Genomic DNA, 17,451 nt, shown 5'->3' with positions numbered 1-17,451 from the left:
TTTCTACAAAGCATGTGTGTGTTCTAATTAAACAGTATTTTTTAACTCATGTAAACAAAGAGGAAAGGTCAGTTAAAAAATGTTGTTCTGCATTTTGTCAATGACTATAAATCCCATACCTAAAAATGGAGCCTGTCTAATTCAACATCATTTACTTCCCAAAAGCAGTCATCAAGGTGGGCAGGAAAACCAAAAATATATAAAGTTAGAGTCTGAACTGACTGGGGTTCTAATTCCATAGAATAAATGGTATTCTGCTTCAAATCTACAAGGCTCATTTTTCTCATCTTAAAAATGAAAATAAAGATTATTAACCAAATTAGGGTGCTCAGGAGAAAGGAAGCCCTGAGTAAATGCTCTTTTCTTTCTATCAAACTTTTCTAGCTGCTCTCCCACCATGACACCCTTCCCCCACAGCTGGTTTGTCTGTTATTCCATCCTCTGACTTCATCCTTCAGGTATTTCACTAGCGTAATCCTCAAAACAGCCCTCTGAAGTTGTTTTTTTATCTTCATTGTCAAGGGGTGGGGGAATGGAGGTGTAAAGAAGCATATCAGTCAGGAAAACAAATACCACTCTAGGTATTTCAAACAGAGAGAATTTAAACTCAAGAAATGTCCACACAGGTAATGGAAAAGGAGAAATAGCTAAGGGGTATCTGAGGGAGCCCAAGTTTTAGCAAAAACAAAAAGCTACCCCTAACTTTCCTAGGCATGGAGGTAAACTGAAAGGAAACCCAAAGCCAGGGTCATCCTGTGGATGTGACCTCAGGTATCCATTCAGGCAGAGCTGAGGCCACCAGAACATGTAGCCACTGCTGAAAGTGCTGCTGAAGTTGGAACAGGAGCAATTAATTTACCTTCCCAGCAAGAAGAAGGCTCAGAATTGGAATCCACATACTTACTATAGCTCTTTCTTTCTGAAATGGATATAATTTTACATGTGAGAAGGCTTACAAATCATAAATCCCAATAGAAATTTAAAACCTTATAATACAGCATTAGGATATGAAGAACTCTGGAACACCCTTCAAATAAGAGATCATAAAGAATTCTTGGCCCCAGAACTTGCTTGACAGTTTCCTTGAGTGATTTCATACATTCTAATGGCTTTGGGTCAAAAGCAGGGCCTCAATAAAGGTTTATTGAATGAAAGGGTGTCCAGGGGAATTTTACCATAGTTTTAATTATGACATCTTTTGGCCCACTAGATTTGATCATAAACTTCAAATTCAAAACAGAAAATCAGAAGACTAGAAGAAACAGCGTGGGATCACAGTTTGGATAGATCTTTTTTGCTTTTTCATCTTATTTCTATAGTTGAATTAAACTTTCAGAAAAAAAATACATAAAGCAGAGGTATTTGAAGCAATGAATAATAAGATTGGACTTCTGAAGTGTGGTTCACACCCACCTCATTTCCTAAGCCATAATCCTGGTATAATGTGTAAAGGGATTTGCAATGAAAGATAGTAAATCCAATGTGTATCAATTATTCATACATTCCAATTGGCAGTGAACCCAGCAAATGTATTCAATGAGTGGTCTCTATTCCCACAAATGTAGAAAGTGCATAATGGATGGAAAAATAAAGAATTTACTCTTCAATACTCGCTTACAACAGCTCAGTAAAAGAATGCTTATATATAGATAAAATTTTCAAAGTATTTGTTGAAACCACTGACCAAACTACCCAAAACTACAGCTGAACTTCTGCCAGCTACGAAAGGGCTGTGCTTGAACTCCATTTCACAGTTTCTGGTTTTCACAGCCTTTAGGCGAACACAATTCAAACCCGTTACTATGCTTGAAAAGATCCGTTTCAGAAACTGTTACACAAACAGAAAAGCTAGCACACATTATCCTAAAATGCTGCTGTGTTTAACGCGAAAAAAAAAAAAAGCTCTCTGATTTCTTAAAGTTCTATGTGATGCACCATTAAAATTTGCATATGAAAAATTTCAAAGCTTTAGCATTTAGAGGCTTTGAAACCCCTTTAAGTTTTAATATTTTCAAGGACCTGAAGTTTGACCAATTTCTTTCATTTTCCAAACTAATCTGTGAATAGGAAAGAATATTTTGTACTCTATGCTTTGTAAATGATAAAAGCAACTGCATTTTGAATTGAAGGTAAGAATTTGTTTCACTGAAATGTGAAAAATCATAAACAAAACTAGAAAAAGTAAATGGTCCCTTTTACTTACAAACACAAGTCACCAAGAGCTATCTTATCTATAATTATTTGCATTGTGACAGCAAAATCTCGATAAAGTAAGTTCCTTCCATTGGAAATATATATACAACTTTCTTAACAATAATTAGAATGGAGCATTATTTTTGACATTAGGAAATTCTAGATCTAAATATATAATAAATCCAACCTTGAAGCAAACTTTTAAGATTCAATGAACTGTCAAAATTAATAGAAAACTCCTTGTATTCAGATCAGTACAAAGAAAAAAATAGTTGATTGAGTTAGACATAATACACACTAGGGGCCTAGAAAAAGTTGAATGAAACAAAATTAGCTCCTTCCTTGTCAAATAAGACAATACCAAAAAGCAAAGAAAACACAAAGAATATAATCACTGCAACACAAATTAACAAGTATCACCCAGTTTGGGCTTTTAATTAGTAGAAAACCTAGACTTTTCCCAAGTCAGACTGCAGTTCTAAAAGGGAGTTTGGTTAGATGGTTTTACTTAGATGAGATTATTTCTAGCAGTGCTTGCTCTTGTGGTACTATGACTGTTTTAGGATTTGAATCCCCTCCCTTTTGCATGGCCAACTTCAGTCTTATCCAGTAAGATAAGCTCCACTGTTACCTCTGGTAGATGGTATTACCTGATGCCTCTTCCAGGTAGGGTTGTGTCACCTCTTCTTTCTAATTTTACTATCTCTGGTGTGTTACTATTCTCTTTATTCATTTGTATCACCTCTCCCACCATAGAGTAAATTCATAAGAGGCAGAAACCGCTTTTGTTTTTGTTTTATTGAGATGGAGTCTCGCTCTGTCAGCCAGGCTGGAGTGTAGTGGTAGGATCTCGGCTCATTGCAACCTCCACCTCCCGGGTTCAAGCCATTCTCCTGCCTCAGCCTCCCGAGTAGCTGGGACTACAGGCGCCCGCCACCGCGCCTGGCTAGTTTTGTTTGTATTTTTTTTTTTTTTTTTTTTTTTTAAGTACAAGTTGGGTTTCACCACGTTAACCAGGATGGTCTCGATCTCCTGACTTCATGATCTGCCTTCCTTTGGCCTCCCAAAGTGCTGGGATTACAGGCGTGAGCCAACGCGCCCTTCCTCAGAAACCACTTTCATAACCTCAATACCTAACAGAAACTGGCACATGGGTGGGTAGTGAATAAATATTTGTTAGTTAACCACATGAAAATTTTCTTTATACAAGTTGAAATTGGTAAAGAATGGACCTTTGCATTTTGCCTAACTGTTCTACAATAATCTTTTGTCAATAAATTTTATTTTATTTCAGCCCAAATTTTAAAATAGTGGTTGTTTATGTTAGGAGAAACAGCCTCTCAGTTTTTTAAATGATGAAACCAAATTTTGTCAGCTGCTAAATTTTAAATAACTGAGCAGACTACATCAAATTTTAATGGAAAATTATGTTTTAAGTATTGTAAAAAAAAAAAAAAAAAAAAACCCAAATCTATCATAAAGTTGACCTATCCTCCCTAAAAATGAAAAGCAAAGAAAAGGGGAGAGAGACTTCATTCATTTCTTAAAAAATACTATGCTCATATTTTAGATTTTACATTGGTTAGTCAATTCTAAAGTTTGAAAATCTATCCTTGAAGTTACAGGGTTCTCAGTCTTTGAGGGGACATGATGAGATGACTTTTTTGAGGAATGTTGTTTGGCTACTACTCAGGATACTAATGCTTTGTTTGTTCAATTCCTTGCAACTCCATCATCGGTAATGCATCATCACAATGTCACCTTGCCTGTCAGACTCAACGAAGGAGGGATGCACATGGGCACTTAACTGCTTTCTGCCTGGCTGGAATTGGCAGCTATTATTAAGAGTTAGTAGCACAATGGGGTAGGAGAGAGATGTCTTAGCTTTGGCATATATGCTGCACATGAACAAAGAACTTTGATCTTCCAACCTGCCAAGCTGACATCTTGCACAGGCATAATGTTCCCTCAAAATTTAAATACAAAACCAAAAAACTCTTCCATCTGGGATTACAGTCATATAATTTCTATATATTGCTGGCTTCAAAGGACTGAATTCTTTACAATACTATTTCAGTCATTTTAAAAATAAAAAAGATGAAGTCTTGGAATGGTTGACCCACATAGCAGCTCAGCTGGACAATGATAATGCTTCTGAATTTTAACTAGAAAGTATCCATGCTGTGCAAAGCCGCAAACTTTCCATTCAGAATATAAGAAAAAGTGAATACTCCTAGTGAGATATTTAGCTAGTTATAGACAGCTGAATACTAGCTAGTAGTTTTTATACTTACTTTGTTTGTCTGTTTAAGGCTTTATTTGAAACACAGAATTTGTAATCCTAATTTTTCAGACTGTGTGAGAAATGTTCACACTTGCTCACTGGGTTAAAAAGGATGGATAGCTTAGAGAAAAAGAAGAAAAAAAGAAAACTTGGCTGGGCGCAGTGACTCATGCCTGTAATCCCAGCACTTTGGGAGGCCAAGGCAGGCAGATCACGGGGTCAGGAAATTGAGACCATCCTGGCCAACATGGTGAAACCCTGTCTCTACTAAAAATACAAAACACTTAGCCGGGCGTGGTGGCACGCATCTGTAGTTGCAGCTACTCAGGAGTCTGAGGCAGGAGAATCTCTTGAATCTGGGAGGCAGAGGTTGCAGTGAGCTGAGATCACGCCATTGCACTCCAGCCTGGGTGACAGAGCGAGTCTCAAAAAAAAAAGAAAGAAAGAAAACCCATCCACCCATCCTCACATCCGAAAAACTCAGCATCCTTGTCCTGGTAATGATGGAAGTAGTCATTTCTTCACATGTGTGTAACATGTGTCTATATAGATAAGTAAATACCATTAGTCAATATAAAACTAATTTCATGACTCATCTCTTCAGGCAACCTTGCAAATTAAATGGTTCACATATGAAGCAGCACAGCTGTAGAAGGAAAATAAGGAAGAGAGTATAACTTTGGAAAATTCAGGACTAGCAGTCTAAAGGTCATGGTTCTAGTCCCAGCTTGGCTAGTAATTAATTGGATTTTGGTCTTAGATAAAATACAGACTTCTAGATCTATTTCTTCACATAAAATGAGAATAATCACCACAGTCCTGATCTAATATACTAAGATTTAGTGTCATAAAGTGTGGTTCCAAGAGCCAGTTATTGTGAAGGTAGGTAGAAGTGCTTTAGAGTAAATATACTTGCCTAAGTATAAACTCTTGACTTTTTGCTACTGTCTTACTAGACAGACAAGTCATTCAGAAATCTATAGATCAACAAAATAGGTATAACATTTTCTACTTCATATTTGTTTTCTAAGTTTAAATGAGAAAATGAATATCAAAAAGTATAGCACGTGCCTCCATAGGAAGAGTTCAGTAAATCTCAGCAGCTAATTACAGGAATAATATGGTGGAAAAAGGCAGCAGCAGTACTTCAAAGTCAGTTGCCTTCAGGGGAGAAAATGACTGCAAGGTTAACAAAACTTAGCCAGAACCTGATTGAAAATAGGGATGTGATTCAAAATGGCAGATGGCAACCCCAAGTAAGATGACTTAGCAATAGAATCACAGATAGAGAGGAGCCATTGAGAACACATAAGCAATGACAGCTCTATGAATGAAGACCTAGTGTCAGATGAATGTGAGTATAGGTCCATTGAGTGAATACATTCCTATGAAAGGAATTGACATGTCAACTTTTGAGCCCTAATGATATTAAATATTCAAAAAGTTGTTAAAACCCCTTCTTGTTCTGATTCCAAAATAACCTAACAATTATATAATCATTTTTATTTTTATATATTCATCTGTATAGAGAAAATGTAATGATCAGGCTAACATGAGAATTCATTCATTCTGCCTGACACAGCTCTCATTGGGAGTTAACAATCTAATGTTCTCAGTTTCTATTCCAGCCCCTGTCAGCTGTGACTGCAAGAGTCAGCACCTAAATTAGACCAACACTATAACATAAAAATGGTAGAGGGGGTTTATGAGACATAAAGTCAGACTCTGAGCTATGTACCTTTATTTAAACACTGCTTTTAAAATATTCTAAGTATCTGACCTCTTTTTTTGACATCAAAACCTTTTTAAATGCTATTCTTTTGATTTTCCAATACAATTCAAACATTATACAATTCACTAGTTTATTAACAAATTGCCACTATAATATGTAGATATAGGTATAGTAAATCTGAGTTCTAGATTACCTCTCAATTTAGCAAAAATAAATCAATGTACTACCCAATACTAAATGCTAGTGATAAAACAACAACTCTACATTATTTAGACAATGATGCAGGAACCCTAAGATAATACTAATACTTCAGAAAGAGATTTATTTCATGTTTGGCAAGAACCTTACTGATAGAAAATAGGCAGTAGAAATTCACAGCCTATGTAAATATAATTATGCAAAAAATTAAAGAAAGCATGTATTTAAAAATGACTGAATTCAAGTTCAAGACATGGTGAACTGAAATGATGCAGACTTCTACCTAATTCCAAACACTTACAAATGCTGACTAAGACATTTGTCTTAGTCATTAGTTGACTATGACAATTAAACAAAAGTAAAGAAAATACTTGGCTAACCTTGAAAGACAGAAAAAAATGACCAAGTCTCAGGAACTTGAAGTCAGAAGAACAAAACACATGAGGCAACACTTCAGAATGAGATCAAAAACGAGAGATGAGGGAAATATGAGATCTAAAATGAGCCCAACATGTCAAGATCAGGATAGTATTTCACAGGCAGGGGAAGAGGACGTGTTCAGGGTTGGAACTGTAATCGCTGAATGAGATTTGAACCCTGGGAAATCTTCCTACTTGGTGAAAATTGACTTAGAGAAGTTGTACCCTCAGTCTCAGAAAAGTCTCAAGAAACAATTATGTTTCTGTGTCTGACTAGGATTCTGTATTTCTTTTAAAGTCTCTGCAGAAAATGAAATCCCAAGACTGTCTTCTGCATGTATACATTTCAAATTTACACTGTATGAATGGTGCAGAGATCCCAAAAAAATTTACCTAAAGACTGATACCAGACCAAGTAAGCCTCTGAAGGCACTGGCAGTTGTAAACCAAAATTACTCTGAAATCCCGTTTTCATAATCTCACGCTCATAGAACACACGCAAAGAAAAGAGAACAACAAAAATTAAAGAAATTCCTAAAAAATATTTCCATGATGAAGAGAGGAGATACATCAAACAGAAGAACTTGTAACAAAAAAACTTGTGAAATAAAGCAATCTAGTGTGTGAAAAATAGGTTTTTAAAAAATTATTTAAAGTACAGAAGAAGTAATAGAATCCTATAAGCTAAAAGACACCAAGAAAAAGAATAGAAAGGATTTAAAGGGAAATCAAATTAACTTAAAGACATTAGAGATACGATTATTAATATCAATAAGTTTTTTGTAACAATTTAACATCAAATAAAGCTGGACTCAAAAGGAATATATAAGCTGGAAGCTGGGTATGACTACATTATTGAGGAAGCAAAAGAGAGACATGAATGTAGACAACACAACAGAACAACCACCTAGGCTAAAATGAGTGGAACGACTTAAGTTCAACAAAGGTTGATAAAAGAGGAAAGAGTTAATTGGGGATAGAAAAAAAATCAAAGAAATAATAGGTGAAATTTTTCCAGAATTAGTGAAAGGCATAAACTATTGGATTAAATAAGCAAAATAAATATTGAACTCAATAAATAAATATAGATCCAAACCTGCATATATTATGGAGAAAATGCAGGATCTAAAAAAAAGAGAAAAGTTTTACAAATGATAAATTTTTAAAGAGCAAAAAGACTTGGTTGTTTACAAAGGAATCAAAATTGCCAACAGTTTACTTCTTGGCAAAAATGTAAGAAGACAACAAAATAATATCTTCAAAAAGCTGAGATAAAAATAACAGCCTAAAATTCTAAAGTTCCAGTGAAACAGTTTCAAATATTAATACAAATGAAAGCATTTAAGAGATAATTTACCACTCAGATTCTGATTGAAAGGCCAATTAATAGATGTTCTTGATAAAAAATAAATTAAATAAAAAACAAACCTATAAGAAGGAATAAGGAAAGAAATTGCTTATAAAATTCTACATAAAATGTTTAGAATTTTAGAAGAATTTATGAACTTGGGTATTTACATAGACTGTCTTTTTGATAAAAATAAAACTTTTAGGTAAATTGTCTAAATATTTTTTTTGAATCACAATTATCAATTAAAGGAAATTAAAATTACAACTAAAATTCTAGACAACAATTTGAGAGTGATTAATTGCAGTAAATTTAAGTTCTGTTGAATTTTTTAGACTAGGGATAAACTGGATTATTAGGGATTATTAAGATGACATTATTAAGACAATTGGGCATGTTAAAATTTTAACACCAACTACTAATATAATGAAAATTGAATGAGCTCCAAACAAGAAAACTGTGGAAAAAGTGAAATAAATTAATCATTAACAATTCGATAGAAGGGAGAGAGTTAGAAAAAACAGGCAAGAAAAATATATTGTATGAAGCAAGCCCAATATTGAAGGCGGCCAAGTATAACAAAAACCATAGCAAATTTTATTATATTCAAACCATTAATTGAAGGACAGAGTCTCGAATTAAAAACAATAGAAAATCAATTGGAATTTGGCTATAAAATCAGTAAGAATAGACTAGGCCAAGCTGTGATAACAAACTATAATCTCAGTGGTTTCAAGAAACTCATAGTTGATTTTCATTCCCATGGTCCTGAATTCATGCTCACAAAAAGCACCCTCAATTAATAAATTTTTTTTTCTTATACATCGAGTTTTAGATTATGGAGAAAAATATAAAATTACAACTCATTTTATAATACTACAAATATTTTGGTATTAAAACTGGACAATGACAGAGTCAGAAAGCCAAATTATTGGGTAATTAAACTTATAAGAACATATCCAAAAGTACTAATTAAATGAATCAAAGGAATCAAATCATGAAACATCTTTTATGATTGAGTACAGTCAGTAATAAAGGATGTTTTAATTTTAGAAAATCTATCAATGTAATCTGCTTTAAGCTATCATTATGATCATATAATTATCTCCATAGAGAAAAGCATTTTATAAAATTCAACTCTTAATTTTGATTCAAAATTGATAGCCAACTAGTAATACTAGTGAATTTTCCTAGATACATTACCAAAACTTCTAGTGAATAGTATACTGTGTTAAAATTTTAGATCTATTCCTTTTAAATCAGGAACAGAGAAAGCATGCATATCGCCACTTCTATTAAACATTGTATTGACTACATTAAGTAAACAAGATAAAAAAGATTGAGAAATTTAAAAAATGAAAACAGTAAGAAAAATTGCCACTAATAGCAGATAATATGAAGGTGTACTTAGAAAATTCAAAAGAATCTCCTGACAAAACTTAGATCTAATGAGAGAATTCAGTGAGCTTCCTAGGTACAAGATACATATAAACACATGAAAACTTTTCTTATTCATTAGAAAATATATTGTTAAAAGGTAATTGTTCATTAGAATATCAAAAAATGTATAATTACCTAAGAGTAGATTAAACAAAATAAGTTTTTGGAGAAAAATAATAATTTTTAAATTAAAAGACAAACGAGATCTGGAAAAACAAGATAAGTTTCTGGAAAAAAAGTACTATGTTCACAATTGGGAAGAGTCAGTATTATAAATCTGGTCATTCTCCCTAAATTAATTTAATTTTAGCTAAATACCAATTGATCAGTTAACTTTTTTGAAGAATTTGAAAATTTGATTCTAAAATTAATGTGAAGAAAAATGGGCAAGTAGAAATCAAGAAGAGTTGAAAGAATGATAATAAAAGGAAAACACAATGGATATCATATTAAGCAGCTGTATATAGATAATCAAAATACATGTGTATATTTTAATTAAATTTAATTAAATATGTCACATTTTAGATTTAAATATGTTTATGTTTACTGTATGTAGTTTACATATAAACAGTAAATTTAATTGAATTTTTTTAGTATATATTCTATATATATACTAAATATATAGAGTTTATATAAACAGTAAATTTAATTGAATTTTTTAGTAACTAAATTGTTTAAAAATGGCAGAGAAGCAATGGAATAATTAAGACTTGGCATAGGGAAAAAAAAAACACAAAAAGGCAAGTTAGCAGACAACCACCCCACAACCACAACAGTGAATATATGACAGCAAAAGCATTACAGATCCATTGGAAACCGAGTGCTGTTTGCATTAGGCTGGATTCAATTAGGAACTAGAAAATACACAAAAATTGAAACATGGGAAATTTGATATACTTATTGTTTTGATAGAAGAGTGACTATAAAAATATAAAGTGATCCCTACAGAGTACCGTGGAGCTGAGGAAGGGTATCCAAGGAAGGGAAAACTTGGAATGTGAGTTCTTCTCCCAAAAGGCCGGAGCTGAAAGGTGTGGCTGTAGCCTCCCCATGTCAAAGAAGCCTCTGGGTCACCTGGGCCAGAACAGGCCTGGCATATGCATTACCTTCATCTAAATGGTTCTGGAAAGATGGCTACTGGGCTCAGGCCACGGCTGAGTAGTTGCCGAGAGCCTGAGCACTCTGGGCGACCCACATTACTGAACAACCGCACAGCAGGAGCAAGAAGTGGCAGATGGAAACACACTAGAACTCAGAAGAGAAGTCCCCATCTTACTGGAATGTTCCTCAGACACCCTCTCCTGACAAAGCTGAACATAGTGCCCATTAGAAAGAAATTCAACACAATCCCCATCAAAATACCACCATCATTCTTCACAGAATTAGAAAAACCAATTCTAAAATTCATATGGAACCAAAAAAAAGCCTGCATAGCCAAAGCAAAACTAAGCAAAAAGAACAAATTTGGAGGCTTCAGACCACCTGATTTCAAACTATACTATGAAGCCATAGTCACCAAAACAGCATGGTACTAACTGGAATAGAAATAGGCATATAGACCAGTGGAACAGAATAGAGAATCCAGAAATAAACCCAAATACTTAACAGCCAACTGATCTTTAACAAAGCAAACAAAAACAAAGTGGGGAAAGGACACCCTTTTCAACAAATGGTCTTGGGATAATTGGTTAGCCACATCTAAGAGAATGAAATTGGATTCTCATCTCTCACGTTATATAAAAATCAACTCAAGAAGGATTAAGGACTTAAACCTAAGACCTGAAACCATAAAAATTCTAGAACACTGGAAAAACCCTTCTAGAAATTGGATTTGGCAAAGATTTCATGATCAAGAACCCAAAAGCAAATGCAATAAAAACAAAGATAAATGGCTGGGACCTAATTAAACTAAAGAGCTTTTGCAAAAGGAATAATCAACAGAGTAAACAGACAATCCACAGCACAGAGTGGGAGAAAATCTTCACAATCTATACAGCTGACAAAGGACTAATATCCAGAATCTACAATGAACTCAAACAAATCAGTAAAAAAAAAAAAAAAAAAAAAAAATCCCATCAAAAAGTGAGCTAAGGACATGAATAGACAATTTTCAAAGATATAAAAATGGCCAACAAATATATGAAGAAATGCTCAACATCACTAATTATCAGGTAAATGCAAATCAAAACCATAATGCAATACCACCTTACTCCTGCAAGAATGGCCATAATCAAAAAATAAATAAACAAATAAATAAAAACAGTAGATATTGGCATGGATGAAGTGAACAGGGAACACCACTGCATTGCTGGTGGGCATGTAAACTAGTATAGCCACTATGCAGAACACTGTGGAGATTCCTTAAAGAACTAAAAGTAGAACTACCATTTGATCCAGCAATCTCAACACTAGGTATCTACTGAGAGGAAAATAAGTCATTATTTAAAAAAGATACTTGCACATGCATGTTTATAGTGGCACAACTCACCATAGCAGAATTGTGGAACCAACCCAAATGCCCATCAATCAATGAGTGGATAAAGACACTGTGGTGTATGTGTGTGTGTGTGTATATGTATGTATGTGTGTATATATATATGATGGAATACTATGCAGCCATAAAAAGGAATGAATTAACAGCATTTGCAGTTACCTGGATGAGATTGGAGACTATTATTCTAAGTGAAATAATTCAGGAATGGAAAACCAAATATCATATGTTCTCACTGGTATGTGGGAGCTAAGTTGTGAGGATGCAAATGTATAAGAATGATACAATGAACTTTTGGAACTTGGGGGAAGAGTGGGAGGGGGGTGAGGCATAAAAGACTACAATATGGTGCAGCATATACTGCTCGGGTGATGGGTACACCAAAATCTCACAAATCACCACTAAAGAACTTACTTATATAACCAAGTACCACCTGTACCACAATAACTTATGGAAAAACTAAATTATAAATAAATTTTAAGAAAAAGAAGAAATGTTGAAGATTCCAGTGTATTATAACAGAGGAGATTTTCAAGTATGATTTAGGGGCCGAGTGGCAACATACTGATCACTGATAAATATTGAATTTTCACAATTTGAAATAAGTCACATATATGTATAATATTAAATATTTGAAAACCAAATTCAATATTCAGAAACTGACTACTCAAGTAGAAGAACAATAGAACATGATAAACCTTTCAATTAATTCCAGGTGGTTTAAACACTTAAGTTTTTGTGAAAAACTCTACAATTTTAGAAGAAACTATAAACTTGTTATTAAATCTAGGGAAATATTTTCAAAGACCTATACATAACACAAAATTAAGATTTTGATATATTTGGATATATTTAACTAAAACCAGCCAACCATTTTTTTTCAGAGTTGGCATCCCTAGGGACTACTTTTAATCCCTAGGGATTCAACCTGCAATATCCACCTGCAAATTAGCAACATCACACACACACAAACCCACAAATATTATTTAGCAACATAAAGCCTGCTAGGAAAAAATTTTAATGCTTACCTTGAAAAAAATCAGTAAGTTAATAAAAGGGCCCATGTAGTATACAAAGGGTGGAAAGAAGGCTAAGCTATGGCTGGATAATTGTGAATAGCTACTATATATGCTAATATTTTTCCTAACCTAATGTTTGTGTATTTAAATATACTCATTAATAGATTTTGGCAAGATAAAAGGGAGATTAAAAACACTATTGGCCTAGGGAATAGAAGAATAAATGTAAGCACATTAAACAAGACTGCTTTGCCATATTAAGAAAGAATCTGATAGTTAAATTAACTACTTTTTATTGAGAACTTTAGTTAGTTAATTAATTTTGAATAGTATAAAAGGCATGTTTATTGTGTGTATTTTTTTATTTGTTTATCCCTAAGGTCCTTATGAGAAAATGTTAAAGAACTATACCTAGAAATTATTTTGAAACTTCATTTAATTCATCTTCCTGTTCAAATGTAACTAAATCATCTTTTCAGATGAAAAAAAAAGGTCTATAAAGGACTTCAATGCCATTGGCCTTCACATGACATCTAATTCCACATTTTCCAAGATGCATCAGATATAAATTGATAGAATCAATGGCTTAATTTCTCTCTATGGAAATCTTCCTTGAATTTTGGAAGGTAATTAAGAATAATCTGAAAAGTTTTTTTATTTTTGCTTTCATCTGGGTACACTGTGGGTACTAGGACTGGCTGGTGGTAGCAGCATTCTATTGAGATTTAGAGTTGTCATAGTCATAGAACAGCCTAGCAGTAGGGTCAGGTGCCTCTGCTCAGAATGCACAGGAGCCTGGAGTCCTTCCAAATCAAATCCACATTCCATCTCTGACTGATTGGAGATGCATGTTGAACATCACAAAGGCAAAAGGCGAATGAGTAAACAAGTGGCCTTTGCTGATTAGAATTAGTATGCTTCATCGTTATGGTTCTTGATTATAGGTCAGTGGTGGAAAAAACACAAGTATCTTTATCTCTTACTGCAGCCAGTTTGATGGCACAGCGGGGAGTGAGGAAGACTCGGTAGACAAACCTGACTGGAATACAAGTAGGCGTTGCAGATGGTGAGCTCAGCACTGCCTCTGTTGTAGTAAGCTACTCCCAACTTAGAAATGCATCTTGCTGGCAGTGTCTCTCCAAGAGCCTTCCCTTCTGCTGTCAGGAGCACAAGGGGCATGCAGAGAAGTAGAGAGCTGAGCATTGCATGCTACTGAGCAGCTGAGTTCAGTGGTGCAGAGGAGGGACAGGAGGCACCCATAAGGGAGGAAATGAATAGGGCTGTTTTACTTGCTAAAAAGACTTACCTTTTGTCTCCTCCTGAGCTGACATCCTTTTCTTGCTACTCCACCAATGTATTCTCTCTATAAAGTCATTTTTATTACAGTTAATATTAGAGTTGTACTTGCATTTATGAGGTCTAAAGAGCTCTTGGGAAATAAAACATGACCATCCAATCTGGAAGAACTTCATATTATCCATTCATTTCTTCTGTTCTTACTTGTATTCCCATTATACATGTGATTCCAACTCATAGCTTAAATCAGTTAAGAATCTGTGATGGTTAATTTTATGTGTCAGTTTGGCTGGAGACATTTCTCAGATATTTAATCAAACATGCTTCTAGATGTTTGTGTGAGGGTGTTTTTTGGATGAGATTAACATTTAACTCTGTGGCCTTTGAATGGAGCAGACTGCCCTCCATAAAGTAAATGGGCCTCTTCCAATCAGTTGGAGGCCTTATGAGAATGCAGACTGCCCTGTCAGCAGACTACTTTTAAACTCAAAAGTCAACTGTTCCCTGGATCTCCAGGCTGCCAGTCTACTCTGAAGACTTGGAATTTTCCAGGCCTCCAGGCACGTGAGACAATTCCTTAAGATAACTCTCTCTCTGTCACACATACACCCATACAGAAGACAAAGTCAGGCTCAATTACCTTGAAATCAAATGTTTTCCATCACCAATATCCTCTCATATAGGATATATATGTGCATACGGTTCTATATAGAAATCCTGGTTCTGTGGCCCAGCATTCCTGCATGATGCCAGTAGATAGTACCTGAACAGGTACAAAGATGAACATCAGTTGTTATCTTTAAAGTAATTATGTTGGTGACTTTTAAAAGTCGATTTTCTCTTTCAGTTAAAAAAGTAGTTCAAAAGGGAACTAGTAAAACATCTCTCTGCATTAAGCTCAGCTTCATTTACTTATTTAAGCTCCTAATCTTTCCAAGTTTTTCAAAATTATCTGGTTATATTTAATATGAAGGAACTATTTTTTATTAACATCAACATCTGTAAATTTCTCTAAGTCAACATTTCCTCTGCATTTGGGCAGTTTCTATTTATCAGTGTGATAGGTGGTCCATTTTCAAATCAGCTGGTTTCTCCATAGTTGTCATAGTATCATAAAATTAATGTCATATATTATATTCTAAAGTAACCTGGCTGATTAATTCAAGGTGATTCCAGGCTCCCAAAATAATTAATCAACACAGGGATTTATGCCCATGTCCTTCTACATGAATTGATGGCTGTGCAATAAAGTAGTTCTAGTAGTAATCATTACTTAGAAATTATATACAATGATAAGTAACAAAATCTCATATTTCCCCAATTTTCAGTTCTAAAAAATCTTTGACTTCTTTTATTGTATTTAAATGCCAGCCTTTAGTAATATAAGTGGTAATAGTGAGAATTACTGCTAATTCTCAAGACTCTTCTGCTCAAAAAAAGTCCTCACTGCCCCAACCAAAGAAATAAGAATATTGCTCTCAGCCTTGGGCATTGTGATGGTAATTGTATGTATCAACATGCCTAGGTTCTATGGTGCTCAGTTATTTGGTTAAACACTAGTCTAGATACTGCAGTGAAGGCATTTGTGGATGTAAGTTAACATTTACCGTCAGTTAACTTTAAGTAAGGCAAATTATCCTCCATAATTTGGGTGGGCCTCATCCAATCAGTTGAAGGCCATAAGAGCAAAGACTGAGGTTTCTCAAAGAAGGATTTCTGCCACAAGACTGCAACATGGGAATCTCACCTGAATTTCAAGTCTGCTGGCCTGCCCTGCTGATTTTGGATTCAAGATTACAACCTCACTCTTACTTGAATTTTCAGCCTGCTAGTCTGGCCAAAGAATTTCAGATTTGTCAGCCTCCACAACTCCTTAGAATAAGCCAATTCCTTAAAATAAGTCTCTTTCTAAATCTCATATATATATATGTGTGTGTGTGTGTGTGTGTGTGTGTGTATGTGTGTGTGCATATATGTATCTCTAATATATATCACCTATTGATTCTCTTTCTCTGGTATGTACAATATAATGTATATCAGAAAATATAATATCCAACCTTTACATTAGCTTTTAATTTGGAAGACTATGTAAGCATTTATTTTCTTTATCATGTTTTGACCAATAGCTTTGGAGTGTATACTCTTTTCACTTATTCTCATAATTGGCACAGGACTGCAATATATTAAATATTTTTTGGTCTGTTCTTTCAGCAATTAGTGCCCTATTATTAGGAGATCCCCCTATTTTTATTGATTTATTCCAAAAGAAGAGTGGTTCCAATTTATAGTTAAACTGCCCTTTGAAGGTATCTGAAGGGCAATCACTAGGACTCGTGCTTATTCTGTAAGTAGAACAAGGTCTAAACACAGATGTAGACTGTAAAAGAGCCTGATGCAAACTGACAGTAATGAGTGTGAAGATAATTTCCTCCAACTCAACCTAAAATGTCTTTCCATCTATATTTATCTATTTCAAATATTTAAGACCTGAATTAATTATTGTCTTAGGTTGAGATGTTATAACAAAGCACCATAGACTGGGTAGCTAATAAAAAACAGAAATTCATTTTTCACAGTTCTAGAGGCTGAAAGTGCAAGACCAGAGCACCAGCATGGCTCGGTTGTGGTGAGGGCTCTCTTTTGAGCTGCAGGTGGCTGTTTGCTCATTTATCTTCACATGGTGAGAAGAGGATGAGAGAGTTCTCTGTGAACCCCTTTATAAGGGTGCTGAAATCATTCATAAGGGCTCTCCCCTCAGGACCTAATTACCTGCCAAAACCCCACCTCTTAGCACCATTATATTAAGGTTTGAGATTTCAACATATTAATTTGGGGGCTACAGAAACATTCCATCCCCAACAGATGTTAAATTGAAACATTTTTAATTCTCACTCTATGTTCTGTGCTAGGCGACAGAATTTCCTCCCTAAAGACATTTACCTCCTAATCCCCAGAATTTATGCGTCATTATTACTTTACATGGCAAAGAATTACTTCATAGATGTGATTAAGAATGCTGAGGCTCTCTGAT

Source organism: Macaca thibetana, chromosome 12 (assembly GCF_024542745.1).
Source record: "Macaca thibetana thibetana isolate TM-01 chromosome 12, ASM2454274v1, whole genome shotgun sequence".
Lineage (NCBI taxonomy): Eukaryota > Metazoa > Chordata > Mammalia > Primates > Cercopithecidae > Macaca > Macaca thibetana.
Note: the sequence above shows the minus strand (reverse complement) of the source record.